This window comes from Sciurus vulgaris (genome assembly GCF_902686455.1).
Source record: "Sciurus vulgaris genome assembly, chromosome: 12".
NCBI lineage: Eukaryota > Metazoa > Chordata > Mammalia > Rodentia > Sciuridae > Sciurus > Sciurus vulgaris.
The window spans coordinates 74,221,246-74,244,479 of NC_136473.1; the positions used below are offsets into that span (position 1 = coordinate 74,221,246).

At 35.0% G+C, this 23,234-nt stretch overlaps 1 protein-coding gene across 1 annotated transcript in view; it reads right to left on the bottom strand.

The window, feature by feature from the left end:
- SYT14 (synaptotagmin 14) overlaps positions 1–23,234 on the bottom strand; it is a gene marked incomplete at its 5' end in the record, with an annotated part of 180,624 nt that overhangs the window by 56,299 nt on the left and 101,091 nt on the right. The gene's annotated exons all lie outside the window — the stretch shown is intronic.

Below are 23,234 nucleotides of genomic sequence, written 5' to 3' on the forward strand. Positions count from 1 at the left end.
TTCATCAAAACAATTCTATTACTTTCAGGATTTGATGTTACAATGAAACATTATAAAATAAGATTTCTACTGGAAAATTATTACTTTTTATCTGCTTTATATATTTGGATTATAAATAAATTTTTCATTTGAAATAAAGGGGTTGAATGCTTTAAAAACTTGGAAATCTATGTACACACTATCTTTACATCTGTTTCTGAATGGTCATTCCAATGACCAAATTTTAAACACTGTAAGATTATGCTGCCCCCTGCTGACCCAGTTTCTTCAAAATATTTTGAGTCTCCTGAGAAGTGAAAACTTAGTTAAGTAATCCTGTAGTAGTCTGAAAAATCATATTAATTTAGATGATGAAACAATCAATGAAGCTCTAAATAATATCTACATTTTTTCAAGATTATTTAAGTACAAACAATCTGAGAGTAGGAACAAAGAAAGAAAATATACTCCCAACAGAATAATATTTAACAAATTTTGACATTTACTACCAAATAACCCTTTCAATTGCTATTGTTTGTTTAATGTGCTGCTGACACCTGGTGGAAAATTAGGAAAATATATACATTTTTGGTTTCAGTATTCAGTATTTCCCTGATTCTTCACTGAATTAACAACTGTACCTTTATTTCCCCACATCAGAATAACATTTGTCTTCTGGGTAGTTGTAATATATTTAAATTATCTTTTCTATGAATTACATTTTTCCGATCTTGGGCATCTCCCTCCTCTTTAACTTGCATAATGACCAGACATATCCTAGTGACTTTTCCTCTAGAAAACATCTCAAAATTGGTTCTTCCTTACTACTTCACTCCTCTAGTAGAGTCTTACTATCTAGTACAAAGAGTACTTAATAAGAAATCAAAAGAACTAAGAGTGACTATATGTAGTTAGCCCTATCACCTAGGATAATTTAACTATTGAGAGTCTAATTTTTCTTTATCATAAAAGATTCTTGTTCACATTCTATTCAGTTATAAGATTATACAAACTGGCATATGGTGTTCTGAAAACAGATAATGATAAGACAACTTTAGTTCCATAATGAAATACTGTCTTAGCTATTGTTTCTCCATTCCAGTGCTTCTTGTATACCACTTTCTATGCAATCTGCCATGGATGTATATGATAGGAAATAACAGGTGGCAGGGGAAAGAGGAAGCAGACATAAGGGAGATCAGGTCATCTTTCATGTCCACTTGATCTGTCACTCATTTTTGATTCTTTGAACTTTTGGCCTTGGATAGCTCTTCTGATAATATTGAGGCCTTTATTAATTGAATGACCATTTGGGCCAGCTTATCACATTCCAATGACCAATCTCCATGTCAGAGAAGGACATCAGATATAATAAATTAGAATAAATTAGACTTCCACAAAATTTATTTGAATGGTGACATACCTCTACCCCAAAATATTTAAGGCCAGAATGGTAAAGTAAGGACTTCTGAAAGTCTGCTCTCTCCAAAAAAGCAACATGATCACTGGCAGAAGTTGTCAAAATAAACAGTTTTCAGAGTTTTGTACTAAGTGAAGGCATGTAACAACCCAAGGAGTATTTATTAAAAACAAATGTGGCATAATAGCCTAAGATCAACAAACTTTGCAATTTAAAATTTACCCTATACCAGTCCACCCTCCTCTACTCCCAATTCTGCAGCAGTCTTGAAACTAAAAGTTCAAGTGTGGTAGTTATGAAAATCAACTTCCCAGTAGGAAGAATGGGTTTGCAGTGCCTACTAACTCAACCCGCAGAGAACTGTTATTACTTGTCAGACAGTTCCGTGCAAGGCTCCATTCTCAAGGCTTTGTCTTGATCTTATTTGATTCAGAGCTTGATCTATGTGACCTGAACAGCTCTACTCTTAGGACAACTGTTAGAAACATCAGTGGCAACTAATGAAAAACTAAAGAGGAAGATATGGAGAATGAGATGTTCATAGTAAGGTCTGAAAAGCTCCAAACATTCCTGGAAATCTAGAAGTCCATGCACATGTGCAAGGCTATGTACATGCCCAGAAAAGACCTAGGTAGGACCTACTCTTTCACTTTTACTCGACCGTGAGGTTCTGTGTGTGCAAGAAGCAAGATTAAGCAAGATTAAGTTGCTGCTAGAACACTGAAGAAATGCCCCACACAGGTCCACTTCACAAAGGCTGGGAGACTTAATGTTCACTGGAAATTGTGGTCCAATCATTATTTGACCACTAATCAAACTAAATAGAGTTCAGTGGTGGCAAATGATAAATAGTAGATACCTTGGGGAACTAATCTAAGAAAGTCTCTAAACAAAAATTGACAACAAAAATAAATAGCAACAACAAACTGTGGGTGCTGGAGCTGGCTTCCAGAGTTGGTACATTAAAATATTGAAATTTCTAGTTTTCAGTATAACATTACAAGAAATGTAAAGAAACCAGAAAAGCATGATTCATAAACAGCAAACAATCATTAGAAACTATCCAAAGAAGGCCAGATACTGGGCTTTAGGTAAGACTTTAAGAAAGCTCTTTTAAAAAACAATGGAAATCACATCTGAAGAATAATTAAAGTGGAGAACATCTTATCACATAAAGACTCTTTGTAAAGAGATAGAAATCAATTTATAAAGCAAAAAAACCTGGATTTGAAAAGTATAAATGAAATGAGAAATCCAACAGATGTGAGCAACAGCAGACCTGAATTGGCAAAGGAAAGAATCCATTAATTTTAAGATAGATCAATTGAGACTTTTTAGTTTGAGGAGAAGAAAAGAAAAAAATTATGAGAAAATGAAAAGTGCCTCTAAGACCTGTGAGACATCATCAAACATGATAGCATACACACATAACAGGGGTCCCAGAGGAGAGAAATGATACAGAAAACATTTGAATAAATAATGACTGAAAAATTCCCAAGTCCAAAGAAAAACATTGGTGTGCAGGTCTAACTAGCTCAATGAACTCCAAATAATATGAACTAAAGATATCCACATTTTGATATTAAACTGTAAAGAGTAAAATACAAAAAGGCAATCTTGAAAGTAATAAAAGAAAAGCAATTCATTATATATTTAAGGGCTTCTCAAAAAGAATAGCAGCTGATGTCTTATGAGAAATGACTGAAGCTAGGAGGCAGTGGAACAACATATCCCAAGTGCTGAATTCAACATTCAGCAAAACTTTCCTTTCAAAATAATGTAAGAAAGTAAGACAATCCTAGATAAGAAAAAACTAAGAGAATTTGTCACTGGCAAACCTATTCTAAAGTGAATATTAATGGGAAATCCTTTAGGATAGAATAAAGGTACGTGATTAAGGATCTTGTAATGGGAAGATAATTCTGTAATAACTGAGTGGATCCAATGGAATCAAAAGGGCTCTTGTAAGAGGGAGGTAGGAGTTAGAGGCAGAGAGGGGTGAGGGGTGAGTCAGGGAAGATGCCAAGACACCATGTTGCTGGTTTTGAAGATGGAGGAAGGGGCCATGAACCAAGAAATATTAAGTGGCTTTTAGAAGATGGAGAAACAAAACGAAACAAAGAAGGAGTATATCCTTGACATATTTTGGACTTACAACTGTCAGAACTGTAAAATAATAAATCTATTTTAAGTTTGAGGTAATTTGTTACAGCAAGAATAGCTCTTCTACATAACTCTTTTACTATCTGATTTAAAAGACATGGAATAAAGTAATAATTATAAAAATTTGTTGATGAACTTATACATAAAATGTAACTTGTAGAATAATAACAGCAAAAAGGGAAAGTAAGGGAACGAAGTCCATACTACTATAAAATTATAAGTACAACTGAAATAAAGTTGGTATTCACCTGCACTATTAAGATATTAAATGCAATTCCCAGAAAAACCACTAAGAATATAACTTGAAAAATAGTAAAAGAAGCAAGGTAAATAAAACGACATACTAAAAAATAAATATTTAACACCAAAGAAAGCTGTAATGGAGAAGAGAAACAAAAGATAAATGGCATACAGAAAACAGAAAAATAGCAGTTTTATTTATCAGTAATTACATTAAATGTCAATGGACTAAACATTTCAACCAAAAGACAGACTGGCAGAATGATTAAAACACCCAACAACAACAGGATGTCTATAAGAATAATATATTAGATTTAAAAATAAGGTGATAATAAAAAAATTACTGAAAGAATATATCATGTAAGCAGAAACAAAAAGAGAGCTGAAGTTATTATACCAATATTGAACAAGATAGATGTTAAGATAAAAATTGATACTAGAGACAAAGAATACATCAATACATCAAGAAGATATAAAAACAAAAACATACAGACACCCAATAATTTAATCCCAAAATACAAGATGCAAAATTGACAGAATTGGAAAGAGAAACAACTCAACAATAACAGATAGAGACTTCAATACTTCATTTTTAATACTGAACAGAACAGGTGGACAGAAGATCAATAAGTTACAAGAAGATTTAAACAGTATGAACTAATTGCATCTGAAAGATATCTACAGAACACAGCAAAATTCACATTCTTTTCAAGTGTTACAAGGAACATTTTCCATGGATAGACCACGATCACTATTTGGACAAAAAAAAAAGTCTCAAGAAATTTTGAAAGATAGAATCATATGAAATATGTTCTCCAAGTACCACGGAATCAAATTAGAAATCACTAACAATGAAATTTGGGAAATCACAAACATGCAAATTAAATCACACGCTCCTAAACAACCAATAGATCAAAGAGGAAATAAGAAGTGAAATTAAAAAATACTTTGAGATTTGTAGCCAAAATGTGTGCATTATAGAAAAAAAAAGATCTCAAATCAATAGCTTCTCTACCTTAAAACAACTAGAAAAACAAGGGTAAGTTAAACCCAAAGCAAAGAGAAGACAGGACATAACAGATTAGAGTGAAAAGACTAGAAAAACAATAGAGAAAAATCCACAAAACCAGAAATTCTTTGAAAAGACCAACAAAACTGACATTTAGTTAGAGTGACTAAGAAAAAAGAATATTGAAATTATTAAAATTAAGTACAAAAGAAGGATTACCATTATTGGCCTTCCAGAAACAAAAAAATATAAGGGAATTCTTTACAATTCAATGTATTAGACAAACTAAAAGGAATGGAAAAAATCCTAGAAAGACATAACTGATAAAATGATCTTAGAATAAATGGAAAATGTGAATACATCTATAGCAATATTGAATTTGTAATCAAAAACCTTTCCACAAAGTAAAGTCTAGGCCCAGATGGCTTCAGTGGTAAATTCAATGAACTGTAGATTCAATGGCTTCCACAAAAGAAACATTCAAGTTCTAATACTTGCTATCTGTGAATGTGAACTTATCTGGAAATAGGGTCTCTGTAGAATTATTAAGATGAACTTTAAATTGAAGTCACTGGAGTAAGGTAGACTCCTCAATTCAATCTGACTGGTGCTCTTATTAGAAGGGAAAGCAGAGACACAAAGACACACAGGGAGAATGTCATCTCAACACATAGGCAGACTGACATATACAAGCCAACGATCACCAAGGATTGTTACTAGTTAGCAGAAAGGAAAGGAACAAAATCTCCCTCAGACTTCAGAAGGAACAAGTTCTATGAATATCTTGATTTCAATATTCTAGAAATAATGAATTTCTGTTGCTATAAGCTGTCTGGTTTGTGATATTTTATTGCAACCCTAGGACAATACATACCAATTTTAAAAACTTCCCCCCAAAGAGGACAACCCCCTGCCAAAAAAAACAGGACACATTTCCCAGTTCATTCCTTGAGGCAAAAATACCAAAACAAAGACATCACAAGAAAACTAAAAACCTACATCTCTTATGACTATTCAAAAACTCCTTAATAAAACACTAGCAAACTGCACCTAGCAAAATATAAACAGGATTTCATCATAGCTAAATGAGATTTATCAAGGAACATAAGGTTAATGTATAAAAATCAACAAATATAATATTCCATATTTAGAACCAAAGACAAAAACCACATGCCCATCTCAACAGATATAAGAAAAAGCATTTGACAAAATGCAACAGACTTTAACAATAAAACCACTCAATTACTTGGGAATAGAAGGACATATAAGAAAACCCTGGGCTGGGGAGATAGCTCAGTCAGAAGAGTGCTTAAGGCCCTGGGTTCGATCCCCAGCACCGAAAAGAAAAAAAAAAAAAAAAAAAAAAAAAAAGAAAGAAAGAAAACCCCACAGCTAACATAATTTTTTAGTGGTAAAAGACTGAATACTTTCCTTCTAAGATCAGGGAATAAGAAAAGGATTTCTGCTTTCACTATTTCAACTCAACAATATACTGGAGGATCTAGGGGGGCAATTAGGTAAGAAAAAAGAAATGCTGTTAAAGAAAAAAATTCTGATACTTTGTTAAAATGTTAAAGAAGACATTATTTTATACAAGACTATTTCAATAGGTGTCAAGACTATCTTACTGGGAGACTGAGATTGGGTTAAACTCTAAACCTCAGGAAATAATGCCAAGAGTTTATAAATAGGATGGCATCAAATTAAAAAGATTCTGCACATCAAAGGAAACAATTGAGAATGTGAAGAGAAAAATCACAGACTGGGAGAAAAATCTTTGTCACCCACTCTTCTGACAGAGAATTAATAGCTAGAGTATAGAAAGAACTAAAAAAAAAATCAACACCAAAACCCCCCAAATAACCCAATTATTAAGTAGGCAAATGAATTAAACAGATGCATCTCAAAACAAGAAATACAAATGGCCAACAAACATATGAAACAATGTTCAACATCATTAGCAATTAGGAAAAAGCAAAAAACTACACTGAGATTTCATTTTATTTCAGTTAGAATGGAAGCACCAAGAATACAAACAGTAATAACTTCTGGAGAGGATGTGAAGAACAAGGAACACTTTTACACTGCTGGGGGGATTGTAATTTAGTACAACTACTATGGAAATCAGTAATGAAGGTTCCTCAAAGGATTAGGAATGGAACCACCATATGACTCAGATATACAACTCCTTGGTTCTAATCCTGAAGAATTAAAGTCATTATACTATAGCAATACAAGCACACCCATGTTTACAGCAACACAATTCACAACAGCCAAACTAAGGAACCAGCCTATTTATCTATCAATTAATAAAGAGATAAAGAAAATGTGGTATACATGCACAATGGAATTTTATTTAGCCATAAAGAAAAATGAAATTAGACCATTTGCAGGAAAATGAATGGAACTTGGGACCATTGTGTTAAGTGAAATAAGCCAAACCCAGAAGGACAAGGGTTGTATGTTTATTCTCATATGTGGAAGCTAGACAGAAAAAAAGAAAAGAAAGGTGGGGGAAGGACCTCATGAAAATTGAAGGAAGTAGAGGAAAGGGACCAGGGGCAGGGAGGAAGGGCAGGAAAGGGGAAATACTGGGGGATGATAATAATGGCCAGATTATACTGTTATATCATGTGCATGTAAAAATAAGTGATAATTCAAAAAACTTTTTAAGCAGGAATTTCCAGAATCCCAGAATATTCCTATAGAACTCTGTTCAAATTCATCTATTTCATCTATAGTCATGTGTCATTTGACAGAACATGGCTGTTTTTTTAATTAGTTCTTTTTAGTTATACATAACAGTAGAAAATTATACAAGCATGGACTATATCTGATTCTAATTCAGACCCCAGTACCTCTCCTTCCCATTCCCTTTGCCTTCTCCCTGCTCCCTTCTCTCTCTTGATCTTTCTGCCATTTACCTATAGTTATTATTTTTTAAAAATTAATTTCTTATGGATATACATGATGGTGAGATTCATTGTGGTGTATTCATGTATGTACAGATTCATCCCACTGTCTTTTCTTTTCCTATCCTCCCTCCCTTTCCTTCATTCCCCTTTGTCTAATCTACTGACTGAACTTCTTATCCACCCCCATTACTGTGGGTTAGCTTCCACATATCAGAGTAAATATAAAATGTGTCTTCAGGTGATTTTGATGTTGCATGAATATCATGGAGTGTATGGTGACAAATTAAGATAGCACAATATTCCTAGGAGATAGAACCTAAGGACCACTGCTGTATATGTGGTCTGTCATTGACCAAAACATCCTTACATGATGCATGACTGCATTTTAAGCACCCTGCTTACCTTGAAGATGAGAAAAGCAAGGCCTGAAAAGGATAAATACCTTTCAAGAAGTTTTATATCAAGATATTCTGTAGAAAATAGACTAGAAATCAAGATTCTGGACTTTTAGCTCCATAAACATGTCTTACTAACAAGTTTAAGCCCCTGTTCCCCACCGACAATTGAGAGCAGTGAGAAACTCACATTTCCACTGAAGAATACCAATTTGATGGTGACGGTGAAGTCAGTGGGTGTGTGGCAACAACCAATTGAGACCAGGAGTACAAGCAGTGAAGGAGGCTGCATGCTATGGTATTTCTCTCTCAAACATGGGGCCCAAAAGGAACACTTTTACACTTCTGGTGGCATTGTAAATTAGTATAATCACTATTGTTGCTGGCTCTTTGCGGTACCAAATCCGTGGATATTTGTCACCGCTTGCAGCAACAATTTGCATGGGTCTTATGGGTGGTGGACTGGAAACTGAGCTACTTCTATCTCTGGGCTGCTTCCTTCCTTGCTTGTTTATAGAGGATAGAGGAAATGAGGCTTACTTGCTTTGAGAGGAGAGAGGGAGAGACTTTGCTTATCAGAGAGAAAGAGAGACTTTGCTTAAGAGAGAGACTTTGAGAGAAGGACAGGCTTTACTTAGAGCTTAGAGGAAGAAAGACTTGCTACACCCTAAGGTCTGCTGCTTCTTACTGGTGCGTCCTGCATCCTGTGAACTAAGGGTGCGTCTACCTAAGGTGCTTTAGTGATGCCTCTCAGTTCTCCGCTCTGCGATCTGCCTTCCGCCGCTTTCTGCTAGCTGCTGTTCTGCTTTCTACTAGCTGCTGCTCCGCTGTCTTTTCTTTCTACTTGCCACTTCTTTTTGCTTCCTTTCTGCTAATGGCTTCTCTGTGCTTCTTTCTGTTAGCTGCTGCTCCGCTGTCATTTCTTTCTACTTGCCACTTCTTTCTGCTTCCTTTCTGCTAATGGCTTCTCTGTGCTTCTTTCTGGTAGCTGCTGCTCTGCTGTCATTTCTTTCTACTTGCCACTTCTTCTGCTAGCTGCTGTTGCTTTTCCCTACTAGCTGCTGCTGCTGGGCTGTCTCGCTCCGCCTACGCTTATATCACCTCCAGGAGGCAGAGAGTAGGGCCACACCTCTTATGCAAAGATTAGGCCAGACGCTAGAAGTCCGAGCAGGCACAATTAGGAGTGCTCAAGAACACGTGTATACATTGCGTGCCTGGACGATAAATCACCTGAGGGTGCTTATGTCAGTTAACCTCCTCGCTGCCCATGTGATCAGGCGCCGTCAACATGGCACAGCCCCCAACACATTGGAAATCAGTATGGAGGATCTTCAACAGACTAGGAATGAAACCACCATATGACCCAGGTATAGCACTCCTCAATATTTACCCTAAAGAAATAAAGTCATCACAATATAATGATACATGCAAACCCATGTTTACAGCAGCACCATTGACAATAGCCAAACTATGGGACCAGCATAGGTGTCCCTCAGTGGATGAATGGATAAAGAAAATGTGATATATACACACAATGGAGTTTTGTTCAGACATAAAGATAAATGAAATTATGGTATTTGCAGGAAAATGGATGGAACTAGCAAACATTATGTTAAGTGAAGTAAATCAAACTAAGGTCAAGGGTCTTGTTTTCTCTCATATGTGAAAGTTAGAAAGGAAAAAGGAAAAGAAAGGTGGGGGTGGATTTCAGGGAAATCAAAAGACGATCAGAAGAAAGGGACCAAGCGATGGGAGGCACAAAGGGAGGGGGTAAGTGCTGGGGAGTGGTATTGGCCAAATTGCATTGTTTTATTATGTGCATATATGAATATATAATAACAAATCCATCATTATGTACAATTATATTGTCAGTAAAAATGTGGAAAAATCCTACAATAAAAACAAAAATGAAAACATGGGGCCCACACTAGCTTTCTGTTGCGAATTCCCATATTATTTGCGATGACTTCTAGTGGAGGTGAATAAAAACTGTGGAATTAGACAAAGTCCCTTCAAATCTGCTATAATAATGACATATACTTACTTTTATAAACATTTAAAACATGTTATGATTCTACAAAGCATTTCTGCAGACAATGATTTAGTCGGAAACTCCTGACACTTGACTCCCTTCCAGTAACATTATCAACCACTGATTACCTAGTAAGGCTTGTTTAAGTACTGAGGACTGCCACCTCACTCACAGACTTCCCCTCACCCTAACTTCTCTTTGAGTTAAAGTAACTGAAGATGAATTAAACAGTGAATGACCCTTCTTAATACCCTGGATACTAGGTGGTTTTATTTTCTCATCTCCAGTCTCATTACTTTTGAGCCTGAGTGTCACTATAGGCAGGGTTAGTTTTTTTTTTTTTTTTTGTCAAAATTACTAAGTAGAAGTTCCACAACTTCTGTTCTCTAATATAAGTTGTTCACTCAACTACCTTCACAATGCCATACTTTTAAGACCAGAGCAAAAGGACAGTGAGTGTAGATAATGAATGATTAGGTCAGGAAAATGGGGACTGATTCAAAAGGAAATAAAAATGCTAATACCTCCAGAGATCTCCTCACTCCTTCAAGTTGTTGCCAAGGTGACCTGCCTGCAGGGAATTATTTCTTCCAGCAAGGAGCTGTTAATGAATGCCCCCTGGGTGGCTCCCTTCCAGCCTTTCTGGGCAGAAAATAGGAGAAGTACCCATGGAAGGCTCCTTTCCCACTTTTGGCCATGTAAGCTAGATAAGAGGAGGAAAGAATACAAGAAGACAGGAAAAGTGGTAAGATACCCACACTTTCTGGGGCATCAACTCTGGACCCCCTCCTCTCCAGAGGAGTCTCTCTCTCTCTGTTTTATCCTTAAATAAAACTTTTTGCTCTCATCTCTGTGTTTCTCGGGTATTCAATCTTCAACACCAGGGGAACAGGACCCGATTCTGATTTTCAAGACCTCTTTCACTTTGGCCCTCTAGCCCACTTTTCCTGTATTTTCTGCTTATCAGTTCCTTCCAGATTTCACTTCCTCCTCCATGATGGCTATATTCCAAGATTTATCATTTCAATCATTCACTTGTAAATGTCCTAAGCTTTAGTTTCTCAGTCTATTCAACTTAGTAAAATGCTAAGCTTGGATGAAGCTTGTAACTACTTGACTGTATTAGGGAAACACTGCACAATGTGATGAAGTAGAACCTTCCTTCCTGAGCTGATCTAGTCTCTAGTCCCATTTCTCCTTACTTATTCTTACCTTCTGCTACATACACATACATACACACACACACACACACACACACACACACACACACACCCCTAAATATGCTAAATCTTCCTCAACTTCCTGCAAAAATGTCTACAAACTTTCCTACATCTGAATCCTTTCCTTTCTTATCATTATAAAAGGAACCATTCCTGTTACTTCAGATCATTTTTTCCACTTGTTGTCTAGATCCTATTTTTCTCCAGTCTTCTTTTTCAAAAAAGTCATGTGTTGTGTAGTAGGTCAATAACAGGCTGCATATATGTTAGTAGTTTCATAAGATTATATAATGAAGTCAAAAAATTTCTATCACCTAGTACAACTGTAGCTGTTATAACACTGTAGCATAATGCAGCACTCACATGTCTGTGGTGAAAATCAAACCTAACTGCTGCCAATCATATAAAAGCAAAGCATATACTATTATGTACAGCACACAATAAAGACAATAAACAACTATGTTACTGGTCTACGTATTTACTATTATTTTAGAGTATACTCTATAAAGAACTTATAAAAAAAAGGTTTACTGTAAAACAATATGCTGTATTACACCAGTAACACCCTTCCACATTTCTTGCTTATCTTGTCTCTTCATTACATCTAGACACAGAATGATCAACCTATACCATGAAAGTCTGTGTAAATACACTCTGTGATGTTTGCATGGCAACAAAATTGCCTAACAATCCACTTCTCAGAATATGTCTACATCATTAAGAGATACATAACTGTACTAATGTTTCTGTCTTATATCCTAAAAAAAAATCACTTTTCAATAAATCTGTCTCATCTATATTTACATATGCTCAATTATTGCTCACATCTTAAAAATGTCTTTTTTTAAAAAAAAATCCCAAAGTATCTCTGGCCAAAGAAAGATGTGCTAGAAAGAATCAGGCAGAACAATTTCCAGTACTCAAATAGGCCTAGGAATAATTTACATTCTGAACAGATAATGTGGAGAACACTTGTAATATATGGGGTACTGGATTACATATTTAGAAGGAAATTAGTCCCAGAATAAAAAATGCCCAATTATTAATAATGCCTAAGCAAAACTTAAAACCAAGTCTGAAAAGGATCAAACTGTTTCAGATTAAACAAAGCTCAAAAGTTTGTAAAGACAAAAGAATTTAGCACCCCAAAATGTAAAATTTGCCACATCTGGCATTCATTAAAAAGTTATTAAGCATGGAAAAAAGGAAAATACAGCTGGGTATGGTGGCTTATGCGGTTATTCCAGCCACTTGTGAGACTGACGCAGGAGAGTTGCAAGTTCAAAGCCAGCCTCAACAACATAGTGGGGTCATAGGCAGTTAACTTAGACCCTGTCTCAAAAAAATTAAAAAAAAAAAAAAGAAGGAAAATGCAACCCATAACACGAGAAAAAGTCAATAAAAAAAATCTCAGAAGTGGCATGGGCACTGATGATAGAATCTATAGACAGGACATTAAAACAGGTATTATAAATATGCTCTACAGTTCAAGATAATGGAATAAAGTATGGGCATGTTAAGGAAAGACAATAGATTAAGGTGACCCAAATTTAATTCTGAGATTGAAAAATACAACTGGGATGAAAAACATACTAGATTGATTATCAAAGCAGTAGGCACTACAGAAGAAAAGATTAATGAACCTGAAGACATAATAATAAAAGTTATCCAAAATCAAACCAGAGAAAAAAAGAACATACTATCAATGAGCCTTGGGATGACTAAGAGTCTAATACAGCTGTAGTCAGTTTGGTTAGGTGGCCAGAATTAATATTTGAAAAAACAATGGCAAAAACATTTCCAAATTTAATTAAAACTATAAACTTACAGCTCTTGAAAAGCTTGATGAAACCCCCAAACAAGAGTAAATACATGTGATGCCTATGGTTTACAGACTTATCAACTATTTGCACAGTTGTGCTATAAAATGATAAAAGGAGGAGGAGAAGCATATTTAGGGGTAGGGGAAAAAAGGACTTCATATGGTACATGCTGAACTTAAGGAACTAAAGGAAGAAACACAAGACTCCACTTAAAACTAATGATACATAGGCAATAACTTGAGACCAATGCTAACTTGAGACAAAACTGAAGACACAGATGTGACAACAAAGGAAAAAAGCCCCCAAACAAACAAATGATGGGAGTAAGCCTTAATTAAGAGTAAAATAATCAGATGAGAATATCTTTTGGGCTGGGATCTTAGGAATAAACCGTTGCCCAAAAAGATCAAAATTACCACTTAGCTCTAGGAATCCTATACATTTTTATTTCTTCCAACAATTCACAAGTAGGCAAAAAGGATATTTCAGAAAATATAAAGATTTTGACCTTTCTGTTTGTCTACTGGGTGTGCATATGGACTATATTAACAGAATATGAAAGGCAAGGAAAACTGGACACCCCTATTAGATTTGCTGTTACTGGTACCACTACTGGTGAACTCCAGCTGTTCATTCAGATTTAGACATTTACTGGTGCACTCAGTTATTAAAAGAAATAAACCTAGTTGGAGTTCAACTTCTGTTATTCATTTCTTGTTATATTGTCATATATATGAAGAGCAAGACATGAATCTGAGGACATCTCTATTAAAAGCAACTTCTGATATAAATCTCAGGTTTACTATCATATTAAGGAATACTATCATACTATCATATTAAACGAATAACAAAAGCTAAAGAATCTATATCCCAGCAGAATAGAAGAAAAGTGGCTCCCAAACTTGGTCTGATTTTCTAGAAAACCTGACACAAGAAGCTTCACTAAAAACACATGTGTATTTTTAGAATGTTCTCCCACTAAAAGGGGTGTAAAGGCAACAACAGAACTTGTGTTAGTCAGTTTTCTGTTACTATAACTAATAGTAGAGATAAGTAATTTATAAAAAGAAAAGTTCTATTGTCACTCACGGTTTCAGAGGTTTCAGTCCACAGTTGGTTAGCCATGTTACTTTAGGCCTATTGTGACACATCATGGTAGGAGTGCATGACAGAGCAAAACTGCCTACCTCATGCCTTGGAAATTAAAGAGACTTGGAGGGACAAAGGTCTCAGTATCCCTTCCAAGAACAGCCCTCAGTGACCTAAAATTTCTCACTAGGCCCCATCTCTTAAAGTTTCCACCACCTCCCAATAATGTCATGCTGGGGATCAAGCTTTTACCACAAGTATCTTTGGGAGACTGTTAAGATTCAAATTATAGCTGGACTGTAGGTATAGAATTGTACATCCGTTAGTTAAAAGAAGATATCACTAATTAAAACCATTTATCATCCTACTGGCTTATAGGAAAGTCTTCCTCTGACCATTGTAGGGGGAAAAAAAAAAGACCAGAACAAGATACAATAAATTCAGAGAATACTAATTTATATCTAGATTTATGAAAGTTCCTAGGCAATGTATGGGAATGAAGTTAGCTTCAACTGGATTTAAGAAAAAAACTTGGAAAAAAGGTAAAGAGATATGAGATGTGTAATAGTGTGAACAATTCAAGATAGTGGAACTCAAGATTATTACACTAGACTCCAGAAGAGAGGCTAGGGTATGATCAGCACCATGGATAGTTCCACTGTTCAACCAGTGAATCTTTAATTATGGAGGGCCTAAAATAATTCCTAGTACATACAATACTCTGAAGTTTATACTTGGTATCTTAGAGACACATGGAAAGAAGATATATCACAATTATTTGTTACACAGAATATGACTATATCTGTATTAGTAGTCAATATCCATTAGTGGCTATCATTATTACCAGTGTACACGTAATTATTAGGACTATCTTAGACCTTACTGAGAGACCATCAAGGGGTTATTAAGTTAAAAAGTCTATTGGGTACAAGCAGGGTTAGGAGGGCATCTTCAAAAATCTATTAGGTACATGCAGGGTTAGGAGGGCAGGCAAGACTAAGTAGAGTGAAGAGTGAGTCTAAGCTACAGTGAGAAAGAAGACATAGAAGAAGAAAGTCCAGATGGGTAGCCAAATAAGAGTGAACAGAGCCGGAGCAGGATGAGAAAGAAATTTCCACAGGTGGGTATAAGCTTGAGGGCATAAGAGCCTGTTTTAGTAAACTGCTACTGTAAAAAAATACCTGAGATGGGGCTAGGATTGTAGCTCTGTGGTTGAGTGCTTGTCTAGCACATTTGAGGCCCTAGGTTCTATCCTCAGCACCACATAAAAATAAATAAATAAAATAAAGGTATTGTGGCTATCTACAACTAAAATATATTTTAAAAATACCTGAGATAATCAACTTATAAAGAGATAAGGTTATTTTGGCTCAGAGTTTCACTTCTTCATCAGTCAGCCCTGTTGCTTTGGGCCTGTGGTGGGACATCATGATCCAAGAATGTGGTGGAGCAAAACAATTCACTTCATGGCCAGGAAGTGAAAAACAGGAAGAGAAAAGGGGTTTGAGTTCCTGCAAGGGCACCCTCCCAATGATTGGCCCCACTTCTTATAGGTTCCATACCTGCTCCCCCAGTAGTGTCAGGCAGGGTACCAAGAATTCAACACATGGGCTTCTGGGGGTATCTGATATTTGAACTATAGCACAGCCCTACCAGGGTAAGGAAGGCATCTTGCTGGAGAGCACTGAGAAGTGAAAGCATGGGCCATCAGAGGCTAACACAGTGAGAAGGACTTCTACTCAGATTCACAGGTGGGCCAACAGAAGGTGTCAGATCCCAGGGAGGGAGGGTAGGAGAGTGAATAGTGATCTAGTTGATAGTGAATAGTGATCTAGCCCAAGCAGGGGTACAGCAGCTGTGCCTGTATCAGAAGCAGACTGTCATGGGGATTCAGAGTCAGTCTGTGCAGGGTAAGGAGTGCCTTTACCCAGTAGCAGGGTTGGGGTGCAGATTGGTGTGCATGTCAGAGGCCAAGCACAATGAAGATTTCACATAGGAGGAGAATGATGACAAAGGGAGTTGGAATGTCAATTTGGGGCAGGGGATAGCTCCAACAGAACACTGTTTTTTTATGAAGGGAATGATCAAATAAGTCAATACATTAAAGGTAACAGAAGCCACACTTTTATCAAAAAAGGTAGCTATTATAATCAAAAGGAAGAAAATTAGTATCAGCCCTATGGTGCTGGACTGGAGTTGATGGTCTCAATGTGAATCACAGCTTTCAATATATAGATATAGAAAGAAATATAAATGTCAATATGTATAAGGTATGAAAGACATTTAGTATGCTATATACTCTGCTAATGTAAAAGTAAGACTTCAAAAATTTACATTTTCTTTCATATTTTATAATGTTTTACATTAATGAGACTATCAATACAAAAGGGAAAATGTTTTTAAAATTATTCACATAGAATGTTAATTGTGACAACTGGATTATAAAGAAAATGAACTATGAAGTTTCTCTTAAAGGCAACTAAATTAAACTATCCTTGTGAAAACTGGATAAAAGGAGCTGGTAGTAGTTAATAGTAGCAGTGATGATGGTAGTATAACCACAACTAATACTGAATGCATACTAAGAGCCAGGAACAGTGCTAACTACTTTACACAAATTAAAATTTTAAACTCTCTCACTAAAGAATGAGGACAATGATGATTTCAATTTAAATTTATGAATATCATGAGTTTCAAATTTCCTTTCTTAAACTTTAAAATGGCACTAATAATTCTCTTATGCCACAAAACAGACTATTTGAAAAATTAGTTATGATTCAAATTTTGAATGTTATGAATAAGTTACTGACAAATGCAGTGGCAAAATATGATTTATATGTTCATTACAATGTGACTATAGAAGGATATTTGAGTCTTAATGTAGTTTTATAGTGCATTCTCTAGCTACTTGAACTATTTTATGACATATTATATATAAATATATTAAAAATATCTTCATAGAGCATTAAAAGCAGTTTCCAGGAAATGACATGTTAATAGGTAGAAATAGCAATGCTTTTTATTTCACTTTATTATAAGGTGCTATTTTGGAACAAATCTTTAAATGCTATCTTCAATTTATAATGTAAATATCAGGATATCCAGGTGGAACTACACTATAAAAATGACCTTGAGGAGAGTTAATGGGCCACTTGGCATATTTTCCAAAATTTGTATCCCTAATAAAATTCAGGAAATGATGGATTTGTCCTTGTCTGAAAATTTAGTTCTCATATCTTCAGTGCTACAAAAACTTTGTTTAAATAAAATAAAGGAAATCTAATTTGCAATATTCTAGGTTATATATAATGAATGCTGGCAAAAGCTTCTCTTCTCTGTCAGGCATGGTGGTGCAGGTCTGTAATCCCAGTGGCTCGGGAGGCTGAGGCAGAAGGATGGAGAGTTCAAAGCCAGCCTCAGCAAGAGTGAGGTGCTAATTTAAGCAAATCAGTGAGACCTGTCTCTAAATAAAATACAAAATAAGGCTGGGTATGTGGCTCAGTGGTTAAGTGCCCCTGAGTTCAATCTTTGATACCAAAAACAACAACAACAACAACAACAAAAAAGCACTTCTCATAATGACTTTAATCCTTCCTAAAACGTTTTTTGTCTTTTTATTTTCTCAAAATATGCCAAACTTCTCATCAATCAAGAAGATAAAATAATTTTCATATTCTAAAATACAGGGGCTGGGGCTGTAGCTCAGTGGTAGAGTGCTTGCCCTGCACATGCAAGGCACTGGGTTTGATCCTTAGCACCACATTAAAAAAAAAAAAAAAAAAGATATTGTGTCCATCTACAACTACAAAATATTTTAAAACACTTTAACATATATATGAAATGTAAAATTTTGAAAGAAGCCAAAAGCAATAAAATTATTAGCATTTACTAGTGCCCATAACTACTTCTTCATTTACATCTATTTCAAACTATTCAACAAAATCCAATTTCCATTATAAGTAGTTTAGGTAAAACTATTTGTATGAAAGATGATTTTAATAGTTTAATTGGTTGTAACTGGAGCAGATAGTTTTGGAAAAATATTTTACTCTAAAACAAGTCCTTACAGTTTTCTTAGTGATATGGCGTGTTTCATGTTAAATATTATGGTTAGACTCAAGAGATGTTTCAGAACTTGGCTGAATGACTCATTTTTGTCTTAGCTATTCAGGAAGTAACAGTGAAGAATAAGATATGAAGATAAGATAGATTCTATAGGACAACATTATGTAGGCATTAAAGTCTCTTACAGAGCTTTAAAAAGATAGGTCCCTGATTCAACATGTCCAAATGGGGGCCTGAGCATCTTTACTTTAAAAATTCAAGTAATCCTAACATAGAAAAGACTGAGAATCATACCTTTCAGGACATAACTCAGTCAATTAAGTGGATCAGAACGACAATAATGGCGTGAAACAGAATTCGAGATTCCTAAAGGGATATACAAAAACATCAGCCTAATTCCAATGTAGATTAGACTGATTAAAAGAGGATTTCATCTATAGCATACTAAAAGCTTTGGTGGATTTTATTTTCAAGAAATTTAAATAAGCTGGATATGGGGGTATGCTCCTGTTATCCCAGCAACTCAGGAGGCTGAGGCAGGAAAACTGCAAGTTAGAGGCCAGTTTTGACAACTAAATGAGAACCTCTCTCAAAATAAAATATAAAAATGACTGGGTATGTTACTCAGTGGTAGAGCACCTTTGGGTTCTATCCCCAGAACTGCAAATAAATAAATAGCTGGGAATGTTCTTCAGTGGCAGTTCAATCTCTAGTCACAATAAAATAACAAATTTAAATAAATATCACCTTATACATTAATTGGCTATCTCTCTAGCATTCCTTCATCATTTACTTCCAATCCCCTGAATTTACTCTTTCCAAACTTCCATCGAATGTGACTTGGGAGGCAACCCACAGCACAACTCCTGGGATTAAGCCAATCAGTACAACTTGTCCTCATAGTCAAGTGACTATGGCTATGTAATCCAGTGAGATATGAGTTTCAAGAGGGCCACTATGTGAAACTGAGTCATGGAGCTGATGAGCAGAAGGTAGGGTGAAGCAGGAAGCAGAACGAGAAGCCAGTCTTGTGGTGGTATTATTTAATCCTGACTATAAAACAGCCTACCCTCTGGTCTTCCCTTATTGTTTAAACCACTTTGAGTCGGGTTGTATTCACTTGAACAGACAGACTCAAGTGATGCAACCATTTACTTAATGTAATCTATTTTCCTTTATGAGTAACATCTATAATTAAATGATGGTAAGGAAATTTCAACAATGCAAATTTCTCTTTATTCTTACTATAATTTTATTTATACCCGTTATAATCTGTTAAAATTCTACGCCCTTTAATGATTTTTGGACAGCTAATGAATATACACAGCTAAATATCTGAAAGGGAAATAAAAGATGAAAGGATCTGATGAGACACAACAGACAAAAATATATTTCTTAACTCACTCCCATGATGTTCTTCAGGAAAACACTTTACCAGTGGCTCTGAAATTTTAGTGTATGCAATTATCACCTAGGAAATTTGTTTAATATAAAGACTTTTCAGTTGCTTCCCAGTAATTCAGATTCAGTACATCCAGTGCTGAGCCCCAGGAATCAATAATACTAAAAAATATTCTAAGAGATTATGATATGAATGGCTGGTAGAGCTTACTTTGAGAAATTCTGCTCAAAGCTAGGAATGAAGGTAGTAAAATGCACTTCAGAAAAAACATCTCAGCTTTTAATTCTGCATTTAAAATATTGATTCCTTTTAGAGTGGCATTTCTAATGTAATATAAAAATGAAAAAAACAAATTTTTCCAAAGGCAAAAAAAAAGTAAGTTTTCATTAATAGAAGATGAAAACAGATTGGCAAATAGAAGGAAAAAAGTAAAAAAATACCAAAAGAATTGCGAATTTTGCTTGTTTTCACAATGGAAAAAATATAAATATATATGTATTTATACTCATCTTGAATATGATTAATGGTCACATAAGGATTCAAATCATCTAATTTTTAAAAATTGTTATTTGTTCTTTTTAGATATACATGACAGTAAGAGTGTGTTTTGACACATTATACATACGTGGAGTATAACTTCCCAATCATTGATTTTACATATGACATACTAGAAGACAGGAAATACTGGAAAGAAAAAGAGAAATTTAAAGATGGAATCATTCATTTTATGTATATTCTTCCAAGAAGATATTTTAGCATAAAAGCTAAATTTGAAACTTATGAACTGCAAGTTTATATAAACTCTAAACCTGATGCCCAAATTTCTGGTTATAAACCATAGTGAACACACTGATTTGCCTGTTCAGCAGCGACTACGAACAAATCCTAGCCAATGTAATCTCAGATGCAGTCAGCTGAGGAAACTTGATGTGGCCATCACCAACCAGCCATCCTTTTATTGTCACCTGTTCTATCACATTCCATAATAGAGACACTTCTTATTAACTCCCCCAAATCTGCATTCCTGGGTTGCTAGAGCCACTACCATGGCAGCAAAGGTGAGGATGGGACATATTATCTATCATCTTATCCAATGGAAATAAAGTCTATGTGCTATTTAAGTTCCCCTAGACTCTTTAATGCTTTTCAGACTCAGTTCAAGTTTCTAGACACTGTCCAAACACTGATTAATAAATGAACTTTAAAAAACAATATTTTTAGTTGTAGATGGACACAATATCTTAATTTATTTAAATATTTTTTTAGTTGCCAATGGACCTTACTTTTTAATTTATTCATAAGTGGTGCTGAGGATCAAACCCAGTGCCTTGCACATGTTAGGCAAGTGCTCTACCACTGAGCTACAACCCCAGCCCCAACAAATGAACTTTTGACTTATAAATGAATACCAGACCACAAAACATTCATTAGGTGGGGTCTATCTGTAAAAGCATATTTTAAGTACACTTTTCTAAGACAGTAACTGGTCAAAAGATATTTTCAGGAACACACCAGTTCTGATGATAAAAAGAGCACTTTTAGTTTCCATTTTCAAATCTATTTTATATTGTATTGTTGTCCTAAAAAAATAATGATTTTGTCATTTTAGAGATTCTGAGAGATTTTGACATCTATCAAAAACAAATTACATGGGAGTAAAGACATGTTCATATATTAAGTTTGATTGTATCACTATTCCTAGACAAATTAATTCAATTCCCTTTTAGGTCATATTATAAGGTATAATGATAAAGTATAGAATGGCAAAAGCACAGACTGGAGACAGCTGGATTTAAATCCTTACTCTGCCACTTACTACATGTGTGACTCTGGGTAACTCAGTTTAACCTTCGATTGCCTGTTTTTCTCAGTTTTAAATGGAGGATTCTAGTACCTTTCTCAGAGAGTAAATGGACTAATATACATCAAGTGCTTAAAATTGTACCCAGCACATGGGAGCACTATTCAAGCTAAATAAATAAATGTTGTTTTCTTTACCTCTTTCTACCAATGTAATTATTCTCAGTCATCCTATGTTAAAAAAAAATAACAAAAATCAACCCTAGTTATAACTGAGTGTCTCAGTATATTGTACTAAGGATGGCATTTCTCCTAGGATGGCCTAGAAGAAATGCAAAAATCTAAAAAATCTCATACCTCTTATTCTAATGCTAACATTATGCCTTCACTGTGAATTGCTTCAGAAAGCATTCAGTGAAGGAAACCAACCACTGTGGGTATTTTAAGGTTTACTTCAGGAAATGAGAAACTTAAAATATTGTCAGAAGAGCTGCAGAACAGAGTGTCTAGGTGCTCTGGCAGGACCACAGGAGAAATCATGCCAACCAAAAAGGTGGGGAGATACGATTTAAAAAACATGCCAGCTTAGCTTGATTAAGGAATCCAGAAATTGTCACTGCTGCTGCTACTGCAGTTACCTCTTAGCATTCGTGAAGCTGAAAACTAGCTATTAGAATGCTGCTGATGTGTGTGGAGGGGTATCTTTCCTTGAACTTGCCTGCTTGAAGCAGTAAGAAGATGGCCTCTGCCTCACTTTGACCTTGTAAATCATGCACAAATGCATTTAATTGGCAGAACTTAATTAGCATCCGGAACTCTAAGGAATCTCTGAAATGTACACCTCCTAAATACAGGAAAGAAACTAGAAAGCGGGGTTATATTTGCTGATTGCCCAGCAATCAAAAGTAAAAGTGACTTTTGGAAAGTTAAAGTTACTCAATACTTGTCATCTACAAAATAGTGTTGTGGTAAGGATTTAAGGAACTTACACATTTTATATGTGTGTATTTTATATACTTAATATAGTGAAAATAAATTTCTCTTGCAATTTAAAGCCCTGGCTTAACTGTGTTCTAGTATCTAGCTATATAGTTGAGACGTCTGATGCCCTTTGGACCTACATTTATTTATTTTTTGACATGAATAAATACTAACCAAATTTGTTATTTTTATACAAATCCAAGACTTTTGCTACAATAATTTTAGTTTGGTGAACACCAACTTGGCAAAGTGCTCTCTTGAGCTTTACACTTAACTAAGTTTAACTTTAAAGCACAATTTGCAATCCAGAGTGTATGTTAACAATAATCACAGGTCTGCATGGGTTAACAAAAATCAAATGGTAGCCTTCAATCTCTAATACATTTAGGAAACAGTGTTAATGATCAGAATTTTTTTTTAGATTATTTAAATTGAATTTTTAAAAATACAACCATTTATCATTTTAGACTAAAAGAAATTCCTGAAACATAGAGACACAGTAACATTGAAAGAAAAGGCGTGGGAAAAAATACCAAGCAAAAATTTAAAGAAAGAAAGAAAGAAAGAAAGAAAGAAAAGTTTATGTATTAATATAAAGCAAAATAAATTTTAGGTAAAGAGCATTTTTAGGGATAAAAAGGATTACTAAGTGATAATAAAGAAAAAAAACTAAATATTCATTAGCCCTAAACTTATGCAGA